This window comes from Callithrix jacchus, chromosome 17, assembly GCF_049354715.1.
Source record: "Callithrix jacchus isolate 240 chromosome 17, calJac240_pri, whole genome shotgun sequence".
In the NCBI taxonomy this organism is placed as follows: domain Eukaryota; kingdom Metazoa; phylum Chordata; class Mammalia; order Primates; family Cebidae; genus Callithrix; species Callithrix jacchus.
This window is the reverse complement of record NC_133518.1, coordinates 77,624,709-77,639,678: the sequence shown is the minus strand read 5'-3', so window position 1 is coordinate 77,639,678 and position 14,970 is coordinate 77,624,709. Positions and strand designations below refer to the sequence as shown.

General features: G+C 39.5%; 1 protein-coding gene across 10 annotated transcripts in view; it reads right to left on the bottom strand.

Annotated features, from left to right (window-relative positions):
* The window catches only part of MYRIP (myosin VIIA and Rab interacting protein), a 468,404-nt gene that overhangs the window by 429,028 nt on the left and 24,406 nt on the right, over nucleotides 1–14,970 (bottom strand). The window lies entirely within an intron of this gene.

Here is a 14,970-nt window from a genome sequence, read left to right as displayed (position 1 = left end):
AGAGAATGAGTTGATTAATTGACAGAAGTAAGCTTCAGAAGGTGGGTAATAACAAACCCCTCTGAGCTAAAGGAGTAATGCAAGGAAGCTAAGAACCTTGATCAAAGGTTACAGGAACTGCTAACTAGAATAACCAGTTTAGAGAGGAACATAAATAATCTGACAGAGCTGAAAAACACAGCGTGAGAACTTCATGAAGCATACACAAGTCTCAATAGCCAAATTGATGAAACAAAAGAAAGGATATTGGAGATTGAAGATCAACTTAATGAAATAAAGCATGAAGACAAGATTAGAGAAAAAAGAATGAAAACAAAAGAAAAGTCTCCAAGAAATATGGAACTATGTGAAGAAAATCAAACCTGTGTTCAATTGGTGTACCTGAAAGTGACAGGGAGAATGGAACCAAGATGGAAAACACACTTCGGGATATTATCCAGGAGAACTTCCCCAACCTACTAAGACACGCCAACATTCAAATTTGGGAAATACAGAACACCACAAAGATACTCCTCAAGAAGAGCAACCCCAAGACACGTAATTGTCAGATTCACCAAGATTAAAATGAAGAAAAAATGTTAAGAGCAGCCAAAGAGGAAAGTCAGGTGACCCACAAAGGGAGGCCCATCAGACTAACCAGCAGATCTCTTGGCAGAAACCCTACAAGCCAGAAGAAAGTAGGGCCAATATTCAACATTGTTAAAGAACAGAATTTTCAACCCAGAATTTCATATCCAGCCAAAATAAGCTTTGTAAGTGAAGGAGAAATAAAACCTTTATAGACAAGCAAATCCTGAACTATTTTGTCACCACCAGGCCTGCCTTACAAGAGCTCCTGAAGGAAGCACTAAATATGGAATGGAAAAAACAGTACCAGCCACTGCAAAAACACATCAAAATGTAAAGACCATCAACACTAAGAAGAAACTGCATCAACTAATGGGTAAAATAACCAGCTAGCATCATAATGACAGTAATAAATTCACACATAACAATATTAACCTTATATGTAAATTGGCTAAATTCCCCAGTTAAAAGACACAGACTGGCAAATTTCGGTCTGCTGTATTCAGGAGACACATCTCATGTGCAAAGATACAATCAATGGCTCAGAATCAATGGATAGAGGAAGATTTGCCAAGCAAATGGAAAGAAAAAAAAAAGCAGGAGTTATAATCCTAGTCTCTGATAAAACAGACTTTAAACCAGCAAAGATCAAAAAAAGACAAAGAAAGGCATTACATAATGGTAAACAGACCAATGCAACAAGAAGAGCTAACTATCTTAAATATATATGCAACCAATACAGAAGAACCCAGATTCATAAAGCAAGTTCTTAGAGACCTACAAAAAGACTTAGACTGCCACACAATAATGGTGGGAGACTTTAACACCCCACTGTCAATATTAGACAGATCAATGAGACAGAAAATTAACAAGGACATTCAGGACATGAACTCAGCTCTGGACCAAGCAGACCTAATCTACAGAACTCTCCACCCCACATCAACAGAATATACATTATTTTCAGCACCACACAGCACTTCTCTAAAATTGACCATATAATTGGAAGTAAAACACTGCTCAGCAAATGTAAAGGCATGGAAACCATAATAAACAGTCTCTCGGACCACAGTACAATCAAATTAGAACTCAGGATTAAGAAACTCACTCAAAAACACACAACTACATGGAAACTGAACATGTAGTTCACTTACCCTGAATGACTACTGGGTAAATAACAATATTAAGGCAGTAATAAATAAGTGCTTTGGAACCAATGAGAACAAAGATACAATGTACCAGAATCTCTGAAATACAGCTAAAGTAGTGTTTAGATTAAACTTTATAGTACTAAATGCCCACAGGAGAAAGTGGGAAAGAACTAAAATTGACACCCTGACATCACAATTAAAAGAACTAGAGGCCGGGTGCAGTGGCTCACACCTGTAATCCCAGAACTTTGGGAGGCCGAGGTGGGCAGATCACCTAAGGTCAGGAGTTTCAGCCCAGCCCAGCCAACATAGTGAAACCCCATCACTACTAAAAGTACAAAAATTAGCCGGGCCTGGTGGCAGTTACCTGTAATCCCAGCTATTCAGGAGGCTGAGGCAGGAGAATCTCTTGAACCTGGGAGGTGGAGGTTGCAGTGAGTCGAGATCACACCACAGCACTCCAACCTGGGTGAAAAGAGTAGGACTCCATCAAAAAAAAAAAAAAGGAAAAGAACTAGAGAAGCAAGAGCAAACTAATTCAAAAGCTAGCAGAAGACAAGCAGTAACTATGATCAGAGCAAAGCTGAAAGAGATAGAGACACCAAAAAAAAAAAAAAACCCTTAAAAAATCCATGAATCCAGGAGCTGGTTTTCTGAAAAAAATTAAGAAAATAGACAAACCACTAGCCAGACTAACAAAGAATAAAAGAGATAAGAATCAAATAGGCACAATAAAAGATCATAAAGGGGATATCACCACTGATCCCACAGAAATACAAACACCATCAAATAATACTATAAACATCTCTATGCAGATAAACTAGAAAATCTAGAAGAAATAAATAAATTCCTGGACACGTACACCCTCCCAAAACTAAACAAGGAAAAAATTGAATCCCTGAATAAGCCAATAACAAGTTATGAAATTGAGGCATAATAGCCTACCAACCAGAAAAAAAGCCAAGGACTAGACGGAGTCACAGCCAAATTCTACTAGAGGTACAAAGAGGATCTGGTACCATTCCTTCTAAAACTATTCCAAACAACAGAAAAAGAGGGACTCTGCCCTAACTCATTTTATGAGACCAGCATCATCCTGATGCCCAAACCTAGAAGAAACACAACAAAAAAAAGAAAATTTCAGGCCAACATCCCTGATGAACATAAATTCAAAACTCCTCAACAAAATACTGGCAAACCGAATCCAGCAGTACATTAAAAAGCTTATCCACCAGGATCGAGTTGGCTTCAACCCTGGGATGCAAAGCTGTTTCAATATACACAAATCAATAAGCGTAATCCATCACATAAACAGAACCAATGACAAAAACCACATGATTATCTCAATAGATGCAGAAAAGGCCTTCAATAAAATTCAACAACTTTCATGCTAAAATCACTCAATAAACTAGGTATTAATAGAATGCATCTCAAAATAATAAGAGCTATTTTTGATAAACCCACAGCCAATATCATACTGAATGGGCAAAAGCTGGAAGCATTCCCTTTCAAAACCTGCACGAGACAAGAATGTACTCTCTCAGCACTCCTATTCAACATAGTATTGGAAGTTCTGGCCAGGGCCATCAGACAAAAGAAAGAAATAAAGGTATTAAAATAGGAGGAGAGAAAGTCAAATTGTCTCTGTTTACAGAAGATATGATTGTATATTTAGGGATTTTCTAAAAACCATCATCTCAGCCCAAAATCTCCTTGAGCTGATAAGCAACTTCAACAAAGTCTCAGGATACAAAATTGATGTACAAAAATTACAAGCATTTCTATACACCAAAAATAGAAAAACAGAGAGCCAAATCATGAGTGAACTCCCATTCACAATTGCTACAAGAGAATAAAATACCTAGAAATACAACTTATAAGGAATATGAAGGACCTCTTCAAGGAAAACTACAAACCACTGCTCAAGAAAATAAGAGTGTACACAAGCAAATGGAAAAACATTCCATGTTCATGGATAGGAAGAATCAATATCATGAAAATGGCCATATTGCCCAAAGTAATTTATAGATTCAGTGTTATTCCCATCAAGCTACCATTGGCTTTACAGAATGAGAAAAAAATACTTTAACTTTCATATGGAACCAAAAAAGAGCCTATGTATCCAAGACAACCATAAGCAAAAAGTACAAAGCTGGAAGCATCATGCTACCTGACTTCAAACTATACTACAAGGCTACAGTAACCAAAACAGCATGGGACTGAAACCAAAACAGATTGTGTAGACCAACAGTACAGAACAGAGGCCTCAAAAATAACACCACACATCTACAACCATCTGATCTGTGACAACCCTGACAAAAACAAGCAATGGGAAAAGGATTCCCTATTTAATAAATGGTGTTGGAAAAACGGGCTAGCCATATGCAGAAAACTGAAACTGGACCCCTTTTTTACATCTTATTCAAAAATTAACTCAAGATGGATTGAAGACTTAAATGTAAGACCTAAAACCATAAAAACCCTAGAAGAAAACCTAGGCAATTCCATTCAGAACATAGGCATGGGCAAAGACTTCATAACTAAAACACCAAAAGCAATGACAACAAAAGCCAAAATTGATAAATGGGATCTAATTAAACTAAATAACTTCTGCACAGCAAAAGAAACTATCATCAGAGTGAACAGGCAACCTACAGAATGGAAGAAAATGTTTGCAATCTATCCACTTGACAAAGGGCTAATATCCAGAATCTACAAGGAACTTAAACAAATTTACAAGAAAAAAACAAACAACCCCATCAAAAAGTGGTGAAGGATATGAGCAGACACTTCTCAAAAGAAGACATTTATGCAGCCAACAAAACATATGAAAGAAAGCTCATCGGACTCAAGATGGCGCTGTGAGAACAACCCAGGATTGGAGTTCTCGTTGTGTCTGCGGAGAGGTGAGTCTGAGCTGCATTTCCAGACTGATCTTTGTTGCTCACGGAACGGGGAAATTCCCAAGTGAAGAGGAGACGCGGGACGCCAGGAAGATATTACGCCTGGCAAAGCCGGCAGCCGGGGTGGCGGCGGCCGGCCCTACCCAGTGCTCCCCACAGGGTGCACTTGTCCGGGTGCCCCGTTGAACCGGCAACTGGAGACGTGAGAGGGCTGGACTTGAGACTGAGCTAGACTTGAACAGTGGGCCATCCCAGGGGATTGCAGGAACAGAGCGTTAGGATTGGCCCAGTGGGACGAACAAAACCGCGATTTCAAACAAGCCCCGTGCGGACGGCCAGAGACGCTCTGAGGGGGAGGGGCGGCCACCATTACCCAGGTAACCCGCCCCAACTGAGATACATGCCCATTGCTGACGCAGCCAGCCGTTGCCGAGGCAACCCGTCCCTACTGAGATACACGCCCACTGCTAACGCAGCCTGCCGTCGCCGAGGCAACCCGCTACAACAGAGAGACTCCGCCACAGGGCGTGGCGGAGAACAGCAGAACAGCAGAGCCAGGGCGAGCCTCACAACAGCAGGGCGGAGCCTCGGCAGGCAAACAGTGGCTAGTCTGCATCCTAGCTGGGCAGGACCTCAACGGACATCCAAAAATAAAGCCCAAACCCCTCAACACAGAGCATTTGAGAAAAAAAAAAGGGTTTTTTTAATGAGCTCTGTTGCAGCAGAATCAAACATAGCAGCCTAACAGCCCTGAATGAACAACACAGCTCACAGCTCAGCAATTAAACCCCTATAAAGTACAAACTGTCTCCTCAAGCAGCTCCCTGACCCCTCTATATCCAAAAGACTGACATTAGGCAGGCACCATCCTGGGACAAAGATAGCAGAAAAAGAAACTGGTAGCATCCCTCGCTGTGCCACAGCTGCTAGAGGTGCACCCCAGACAAGCAGGGTCTGGAGCGGACCTCAGCACTCGTACAGCGAAGGGGCTAGACTGGTAGAAGGAAAACCAAGCAACAGAAATACTTCATCATCAACATTCAGGGTGTCCACTCAGAGACCCAATCGAAAAGTCAGCAACTACGCAGACGACCAGCGGACAAATCCGCAAAGATGGGAAGAAACCAGCGCAAAAAGGAGGAAAACACCCCCCGAAACCAGAACACCTCGCCTCCTAGAAAGGACCAAAACTCCTCACCAGCAAGGGAACAAAGCTGGACGGAGAATGACTGTGATGAAATGACGGAATTAGACTTCAGAAGATGGATAATGGGAACTTTTGTGAGCTAAAAGATCATGTATTAAATCAATGCAAAGAAACTAAGAACCCTGAGAAAAGATTTGAAAAAAGATTTGAGGAAATGATAACAAGAATGGATACCTTAGAGAGGAATATGAATGAATTAAAGGAGCTGAGAAACACTATACGAGAACTTCGCGAAGCATGCACAAGTTTCAATAGCCGAATTGACCAAGCAGAAGAAAGAATATCTGAAGTTGAAGACCAACTCAATGAAATAAAACGAGAAACCAAGATTAGAGAAAAAAGCGCAAAAAGGAATGAACAAAGTCTCCAAGAAATGTGGGACTATGTAAAAAGACCTAACCTACGTTTGATAGGTGTACCAGAAGGGGACAAAGAGAATGAATCCAAGCTGGAAAATACTCTTCAGGACATCATCCAGGAAAATTTCCCCCACCTAGCAAGACAGGCCAACACTCAATTGCAGGAAATTCAGAGAACACCACAAAGATATTCCACAAGAAGAGCAACCCCAAGGCACATAATCGTCAGATTCAATAGGGTTGAAATAAAGGAGAGAATACTAAGGGCAGCCAGAGAGAAAGGTCGGGTCACCCACAAAGGGAAGCCCATCAGACTCACAGCAGATCTCTCGGCAGAAACACTACAAGCCAGAAGAGAGTGGGGGCCAATATTCAACATTCTTAAAGAAAAGAACTTTCAACCCAGAATTTCATATCCAGCCAAACTGAGCTTCAGAAGTGAAGAAAAAATAAAATCCTTTGCGAACAAGCAAGTACTCAGAGATTTTGTCACCACCAGGCCTGCTTTACAAGAGCTCCTAAAAGAGGCACTACACATAGAAAGGATCAACCAGTACCAGCCATTCCAAAATCACACTGAATGCTAAAGAGCATCAACATAATGAAGAATCTACAACAACTAACAGGCAAAACAGCCACTTAGCATCAAAATGGCAGTATCAAATTCACACATAACAATATTAACCCTAAATGTAAATGGACTAAATGCACCAATCAAAAGACACAGACTGGCAAATTGGATAAAAAGCCAAAACCCATCAGTGTGCTGTATCCAGGAAACCCATCTCACATGCAAGGATACACAAAGGCTCAAAATAAAGGGATGGAGGAAGATTTACCAAGCAAATGGAAAGCAAAAAAAAGCAGGAGTTGCAATTCTCATCTCCGATAAAATAGACTTTAAAGCAACAAAGATCAAAAGAGACAAAGAAGGCCATTACATAATGGTAAAAGGATCGATACAACAAGAAGAGCTAACGATCCTAAACATATATGGACCCAATGCAGGAGCACCCAGATACATAAGGCAAGTTCTTAAGGACTTACAAAAGGACTTAGACTCCCACACAATAATAATGGGAGACTTTAACACTCCACTGTCAATACTAGACAGATCAACCAGAAAGAAAATCAACAAGGATATCCAGGGCTTGAACTCAGACCTGGAGCAAGCAAACCTGATAGACATTTACAGAACTCTCCACCCCAAATCCACAGAATACACATTCTTCTCAGCACCACATCACACCTACTCTAAAATTGACCACATAATTGGAAGTAAAGCACTGCTCAACAAATGCAAAACAACTGAAATCATAACAAACAGCCTCTCAGACCATAGTGCAATCAAGTTAGAACTCAGAATTCAGAAACCGACCCAGAACCGCACAGCTTCATGGAAACTGAACAACTGGCTCTTGAATGTTGACTGCGTAAACAACGAAATGAAGGCAGAAATAAAGAAGTTCTTCGAAACCAATGAGAACGAAGACACAACGTGCCAGAACATCTGGGACACATTTAAAGCAGTCTCTAGAGGAAAGTATATAGCAATAAGTGCCCATATGAGGAGAATGGAGAGATCCAAAATTGACACCCTATCGTCAAAATTGAAAGAGCTAGAGGACCAAGACCAAAAAAACTCAAAACCCAGCAGAAGACAAGAAATAACCAAGATCAGAGCTGAGCTGAAGGAGATTGAGACACAAAAAACCCTTCAAAAAATCAATAAATCCAAGAGCTGGTTTTTTGAAAAGATCAACAAAATAAGCAGACCACTAGCCAGATTGATTAAAAATAAAAGAGAGAACAACCAAATAGATGCAATAAAAAATGATAAAGGGGAAATCACCACAGATTCCACAGAAATTCAAACCATCATCAGAGAATATTACAAACAACTCTATGCGCATAAACTAGTAAACCTGGAAGAAATGGACAAATTCCTGGATTCCTGTGTCCTCCCAAGCCTAAACCAGGAGGAAGCTGAAACTATGAATAGACCAATAACAAGGTCTGAAGTTGAGGCAGCAATTAAGAGCCTACCACACAAAAAAAGCCCAGGTCCAGACGGGTTCACAGCCGAATTCTACCAGACACACAAGGAAGAGCTGGCACCATTTCTTCTAAAACTATTTCAAACAATCCAAAAAGAGGGAATCCTTCCCAAATCATTTTATGAGACCAACATCGTTCTGATACCAAAACCCGGCAGAGACCCAACAAGAAAAGAAAACTTCAGGCCAATATCCATGATGAACATAGATGCAAAAATCTTCAATAAAATATTGGCAAGCCGATTGCAACAGCAAATCAAAAAACTTATTCATCATGATCAAGTAGGATTCATCCCGGGGATGCAAGGCTGGTTAAACATACGCAAGTCTATAAATGTAATTCACCACATAAACAGAACCAAAGACAAAAACCACATGATTATCTCAATTGATGCAGAGAAGGCATTTGACAAAATTCAACAGCCCTTTATGCTAAAAACCCTCAATAAACTCGGTATCGATGGAACGTATCTCAAAGTAATAAAAGCTATTTATGACAAACCAACAGCCAATATCATACTGAATGGGCAAAAACTGGAAGCATTCCCTTTGAAATCTGGCACTAGACAAGGATGCCCTCTTTCACCACTCCTATTCAATATAGTACTGGAAGTTCTAGCCAGAGCAATCAGGCAAGAAAAGAAATAAAGGGTATTCAAATAGGAAAGGTGGAAGCCAAATTGTCTCTATTTGCAGACGACATGATAGTATACCTAGAAGACCCCATTGCCTCAGCCCAAAAACTCCTGAAACTGATAAGCAACTTCAGCAAAGTCTCAGGATATAAAATCAATGTGCAAAAATCACAAGCATTCGTCTACACCAATAACAGACTTAAAGAAGGCCAAATCAAGAGCGAACTGCCATTCGCAATTGCTACAAAAAGAATAAAATACCTTGGAATACAACTCACAAGGAACGTAAGAGACCTCTTCAAGGAGAACTACAAACCACTGCTCAATGAAATCAGAGAGGACACAAACAGATGGAGAAACATTCCATGTTCATGGTTAGGAAGAATTAATATCGTGAAAATGGCTATACTGCCCAAAGTAATTTACAGAATCAACGCTATCCCCATCAAGCTACCATTGACTTTCTTCACAGAACTGGAAAAAACCACCATGAACTTCATATGGAACCAAAAGAGAGCCCGCATAGCCAAGTCAATTCTAAGCAAAAAGAACACAGCGGGGGGCATCACACTACCGGATTTCAAACTATATTACAAGGCTACAGTAATCAAAACAGCATGGTACTGGTACCAAAACAGAGATATAGACCAATGGAACAGAACAGAGGCACCGGAGGCAACACAACATACATACAACTATACAATCTTTGATAAACCTGACAAAAACAAGCAATGGGGAAAGGATTCCATGTTTAACAAATGGTGTTGGGAAAACTGGCTAGCCATGTGCAGAAAGCAGAAACTGGACCCCTTCCTGACACCTTACACTAAAATTAACTCCAGATGGATTAAAGACTTAAACATAAGACCTGGCACCATAAAATACCTAGAAGGAAATCTAGGCAAAACTATCCAGGACACAGGAGTAGGTAAGGACTTCATGAACAAAACACCAAAAGCATTGGCAACAAAAGCCAAAATAGACAAATGGGACCTAATGAAACTCCACAGCTTCTGCACGGCAAAAGAAACAGTCACTAGAGTGGATCGGCAACCAACAGAATGGGAAAAAATTTTTGCAGTTTACCCATCTGACAAAGGGCTGATATCCAGAATTTACAAAGAACTCAAACAGATTTACAGGAAAAAAACAAACAAGCCCATTCAAAAGTGGGCAAAGGATATGAACAGATACTTTACGAAAGAAGACATATATGAGGCCAACAATCATATGAAAAAATGCTCATCGTCACTGGTCATCAGAGAAATGCAAATCAAAACCACATTGAGATACCATCTCACGCCAGTTAGAATGGCGATCATTAAAAAATCTGGAGACAACAGATGCTGGAGAGGATGTGGAGAAAAAGGAACACTTTTACACTGTTGGTGGGAGTGTAAATTAGTTCAACCATTGTGGAAGACGGTGTGGCGATTCCTCAAGGCCTTAGAAATAGAAATGCCATTTGACCCAGCAATCCCATTACTGGGTATATATCCAAAAGACTATAAATCCTTCTACTATAAGGACACATGTACACGAATGTTCATTGCAGCACTGTTTACAATAGCAAAGACCTGGAATCAACCCAAATGCCCATTGATAATAGACTGGATTGGAAAAATGTGGCACATATGCACCATGGAATATTATGCAGCAATCAGAAATGATGAGTTTGTGTCGTTTGTAGGGACGTGGATGAATCTGGAGAACATCATCCTCAGCAAACTGACACAAGAACAGAAAATGAAACGCCGCATATTCTCACTCATAGGTGGGTGATGAAAAATGAGAACACATGGACACAGAGAGGGGAGTACTAAACACTGGGGTCTATTGGGGGGAAAAGGGGAGGGCCAGTGGGAGGGGGATGTGGGGAGGGATAGCCTGGGGAGAAAAGCCAAATGTGGGTGAAGGGGAGAAGGAAAGAAAGCACACTGCCATGTGTGTACCTACGCAACTGTCTTGCATGCTCTGCTCATGTACCCCAAAACCTATAATCCAATAAAAAATTAAGAAAAAAAAAAAAAAAAAAAAAAGAAAGAAAGCTCATCATCACTGGTCATTAGACAAATGCAAATGAAAACAACAGGGAGATCCCATCTCATGCCAGTTAGAATGGTGATCATTAAAAAGTCAGGAAACAACAGATGGTGAAGAGAATGTGAGGAACTAAAAGCCACTGTTGGTAGGAGTGTAAATTAGTTCAACCATTGTGGAAGACATTGTGGCAATTCCTCAAGGATCTAGAATCAGAAATACCATTTGACCCAGCAATCTCATTACTGGGTATACACCCAAAGGATTATAAATCATTCTATTATAAAGACACGTGCACATGTATTTTTATTGCAGCACTGTTCACAATAGCAAAGCTTTGGAACTAACCCAAATGCCCATTAATGACATACTGGATAGAGAAAATATGGTGCATATATATATATATATATATATGTATATATACACATATACATATACACACACACGCACACCATGGAATACTATGCAGCCATGAAAAAAGGAGTTCATGTCCTTTGCAGGGACATGGATGAAGCTGGAAACCATCATTCGCAGCAAACTAATACAGGAACAGAAAACTAAACACCACATGTTCTCACTCATAAATGGGAGTTGAACAATGAGAACATATGGGCACAGTAAGGGGAATATCACACACTGGGGCCTGTTAAGGGTTGGGGAACAAGGGGAGGGATCTCATTAGGAGAAATACCTAACATGTGATGGGTTGATGGGTGCAGCAAACCACCATGGCACATGTATACCTATGTAACAAACCTTCACATTTTGCACATGTATCCTAAAACTTAAAGTATAATAATTTTTAAAAACCTTATAGTTATGGTGTGCTTCCACAAACAGCATGTTATTTTCTCACTTTCAAATAACATTTTCTGTGACATCAAAAATTTCTTCACATACATAAGAGACCCAAAACGTATAAACATAAACCATCCCACAAGATGGTCCTACCAGCACTGCCCAATATGAGAGCTACCAGCCATAAGTGGCTGCTGAGTGTGTAAAATATAGCTAATACAACTAACCTGAATTTTTAATTAATTTTAATTAAAATTTCAAGTGACATTCAATTCAGCTATTAGAAAACTTTTAAATATATGTAGAATGATTTAGTTACACAGATTTACTTTTTCAACTGTGTTTTCATGAAATATAGATATAAATCAAGTAATTCTTACAAAAATTTGTATCTAAATTGACATGTGTCATGATTGAAAAATAAGTACCAGATTTCAAAAAATACGTATTAAAAAGAAGGTAAAATATGGCATTAATAATTTTATATTAAGAAAAAGTTTAAAGCCATAAGTGAATGTATTGTTTTCACAGGAAAATAATGATTCTATTGATTGGGACCTAAGCCACTAAGATGTGAAAAATGCTAATGGAACAGTTTTGGAAGGAAGAACAGGAGTTCAGGTTTCAAAAGGCTAATTTGGAAATATTTATTGCACATCCAGGGGTAGATGTCAAGTAGTTCATTCAGAAAGTTCAGGAGAGAGGTCCAGCCTAAATAGATACATTTGAAGATCATTGGCATAGATGGTATTTAAAACCATGAAACAAGATGAGTCTATAGGAGGCTTGTTTTTTATTGCAGCACTGTTCACAACAGCAAAGCTTTGGAACTAACCCAAATGCCCATTGATGACAGACTGGATAGAGAAAATATGGTGCATATATACATACATATACACACACGCACACCATGGAATACTATGCAGCCATGAAAAAAGGAGTTCGTGTCTTTTGCAGGGACATGGATGAAGCTGGAAACCATCATTCGCAGCAAACTAATACAGGAACAGAAAACTAAACACCACATGTTCTCACTCATAAATGGGAGTTGAACAATGAGAACAGGTAAAGAAAATTAAAGACTGATTCCTGGGCAGTCCAACACTAAGAGGTCAGGCAGCAAATGAGAAAAAACTACTAGAAATTTAAAAGGTAAAGCAGGAGTGTATCCTCGAGATCTGGTGAAGAAAGTGCATCAAGTAGGAGTGACAGATTGGCTGCTTCAAAGGCTGCTAATGTTTTCAGAATCATGAGTACTAAGAATTAACATTGTATTCTGTAAGGTGGTATCATTTGTAATCTTGAAAGTTTCTTGGGAAGTTGATACAACTGGGCTGGCAATCTGCACGGATGGATTTAAAAGAGAATGGGAGATTATTTGCATACAGCTAGTCTAGACAACTCTTTTTTTTAGCAGTGTTTTCTTTTTTATACAGGATAGCAATGAAATGGGAGCCATAGCTAGGAGTGGAAGTTCAAGAGGAAGGAAGTTTTTTCTAAGAAAGTAAAAATAACAACACATTTGTAAGCCCATGAGAAATATGTGGTAGAGAGAGGGAAAGTGATAATTCAGAGAATAGAGAAAAAAATTACTAGAGTGATATGTTTGAATATTTGAAGAAGGTGGGCTCCAGGGCTAAAGTGCGGAGCGACATTTCATGTTGGTCACAGAACAAAGGGCAGCAGATACAGGCAGGTGAGCAGACAGTGGTGCAGGCCTGTGAAAGTTCCCCACAATGGCTTTGGTTTTCTCAGTGAGGGAGGAAACTGGGACAATGTGTAAGAGTGAGGATGGTGAGGAGGTATAGATGTTTGAGGAGACAGGCTAAAATGTGAGACAATCAATGATGAGAACAAGACAGTAGAAGGACTAGGGAACTATCAGGCAGCAATAAGGATCCACCTGAAGTTCACAGTTATGTGAGAATAGTTAAGTGAGTTTTTCTCCAGCCACATTCAGCATCCCAAACACAGGTATGGAGTAGGTAAAGATTAGGATTTAACCAGTGATGTGGTTCATCCAAGTGAGTAGAATATTGCCCTAAAGAGATAAGTGAAGTGAGGGTGTATGAAGATTTTTCTATAGAGTAGACAACGAAATAGAAACTGAAAAAAGGCAAAAGGAGAGAACCTCAAGTGCAAGGGGCCAGACACTGAAAGTCAGAGACACTGAGGAACTTATAGAGTTGAAGTCAGAGAGAGAGGGTTAGAAATTGAAGATCAGTTATCAAGAGAACATAAGCAGGAAACAGACTGTGAAGCTGGTAGTTACTAGGGAATGAAAAGGCCTAGGTTACAACTGTGGAAGTGAGTGACAGGGCCAGGTGGAGAAGAGAAAATCTGAGCAGAAAAGGTAAAGAACTGAGAGGCAAGGATGGTGGAAAGATCCCGTACATGTACAATTGCATTCACAACTTGGCATACCTCAGAGATATTGTGAGCTTGGTTCCAGACCCCTAAAATAAAGCAATATTATAAACTCAGCCATGAAAAGGAATGAATTAACAGCAATTGCAGTGGCCTGGATGAGATTAGCGACTATTACTCTAAGTGAAGTAACTCAGGAACTGGTAACCAAATATTGTACGTTCTCACTGATATGTGGGAGCTAAGCTACGAGGAGGCAAAGGCATAAGAATGATATAATGGACTTTGGGGACTTGCAGGGAGGAGATGGAAGGGGTAAGGGATAAAAGACAATAAATATGGTACAGTGTATACTGCTTGGGTGATGGATGCACCAGCTTCTCACAAATCTCCAGCAAAATCTTACTCATATAACCAAATACCATCTGCACCCAATAACTTATGAAAAAATAAAATTTAAAAAATATGTGTTTTATATATATACATAAATTGCCAGAAAAAAATTCAAAATCATAATCTTAAGAAAACTCAGTAAGATACAAGACAGTAAAACAGACTAATAAAAAATTCATAATTTAAAAGGGAAATTAAGTAGAGGCAAACATCATAATAAAAGAAACAAACAGAAATCTTAGAACAGAAATATATAATTAATGAAATTTTAAAAAATAGGGAGCCTCAACAACAGACAACAGAAGGCAAAAGAAAGAATTTCCAAACTTAAAGATAAGTTTTTAAAAATAAGTCAGGCAGACAAAAAAAAAAAATAGAGAGAGAAAAAAATTTAAAAGGATGGAGAAAGCCTACAGGATTTATGGGCTACCACTAAGCAAATAAATAGTCACATTATGGGCATTCCAGAAGAAGAGAAGCAGCAGCATATGGAAAA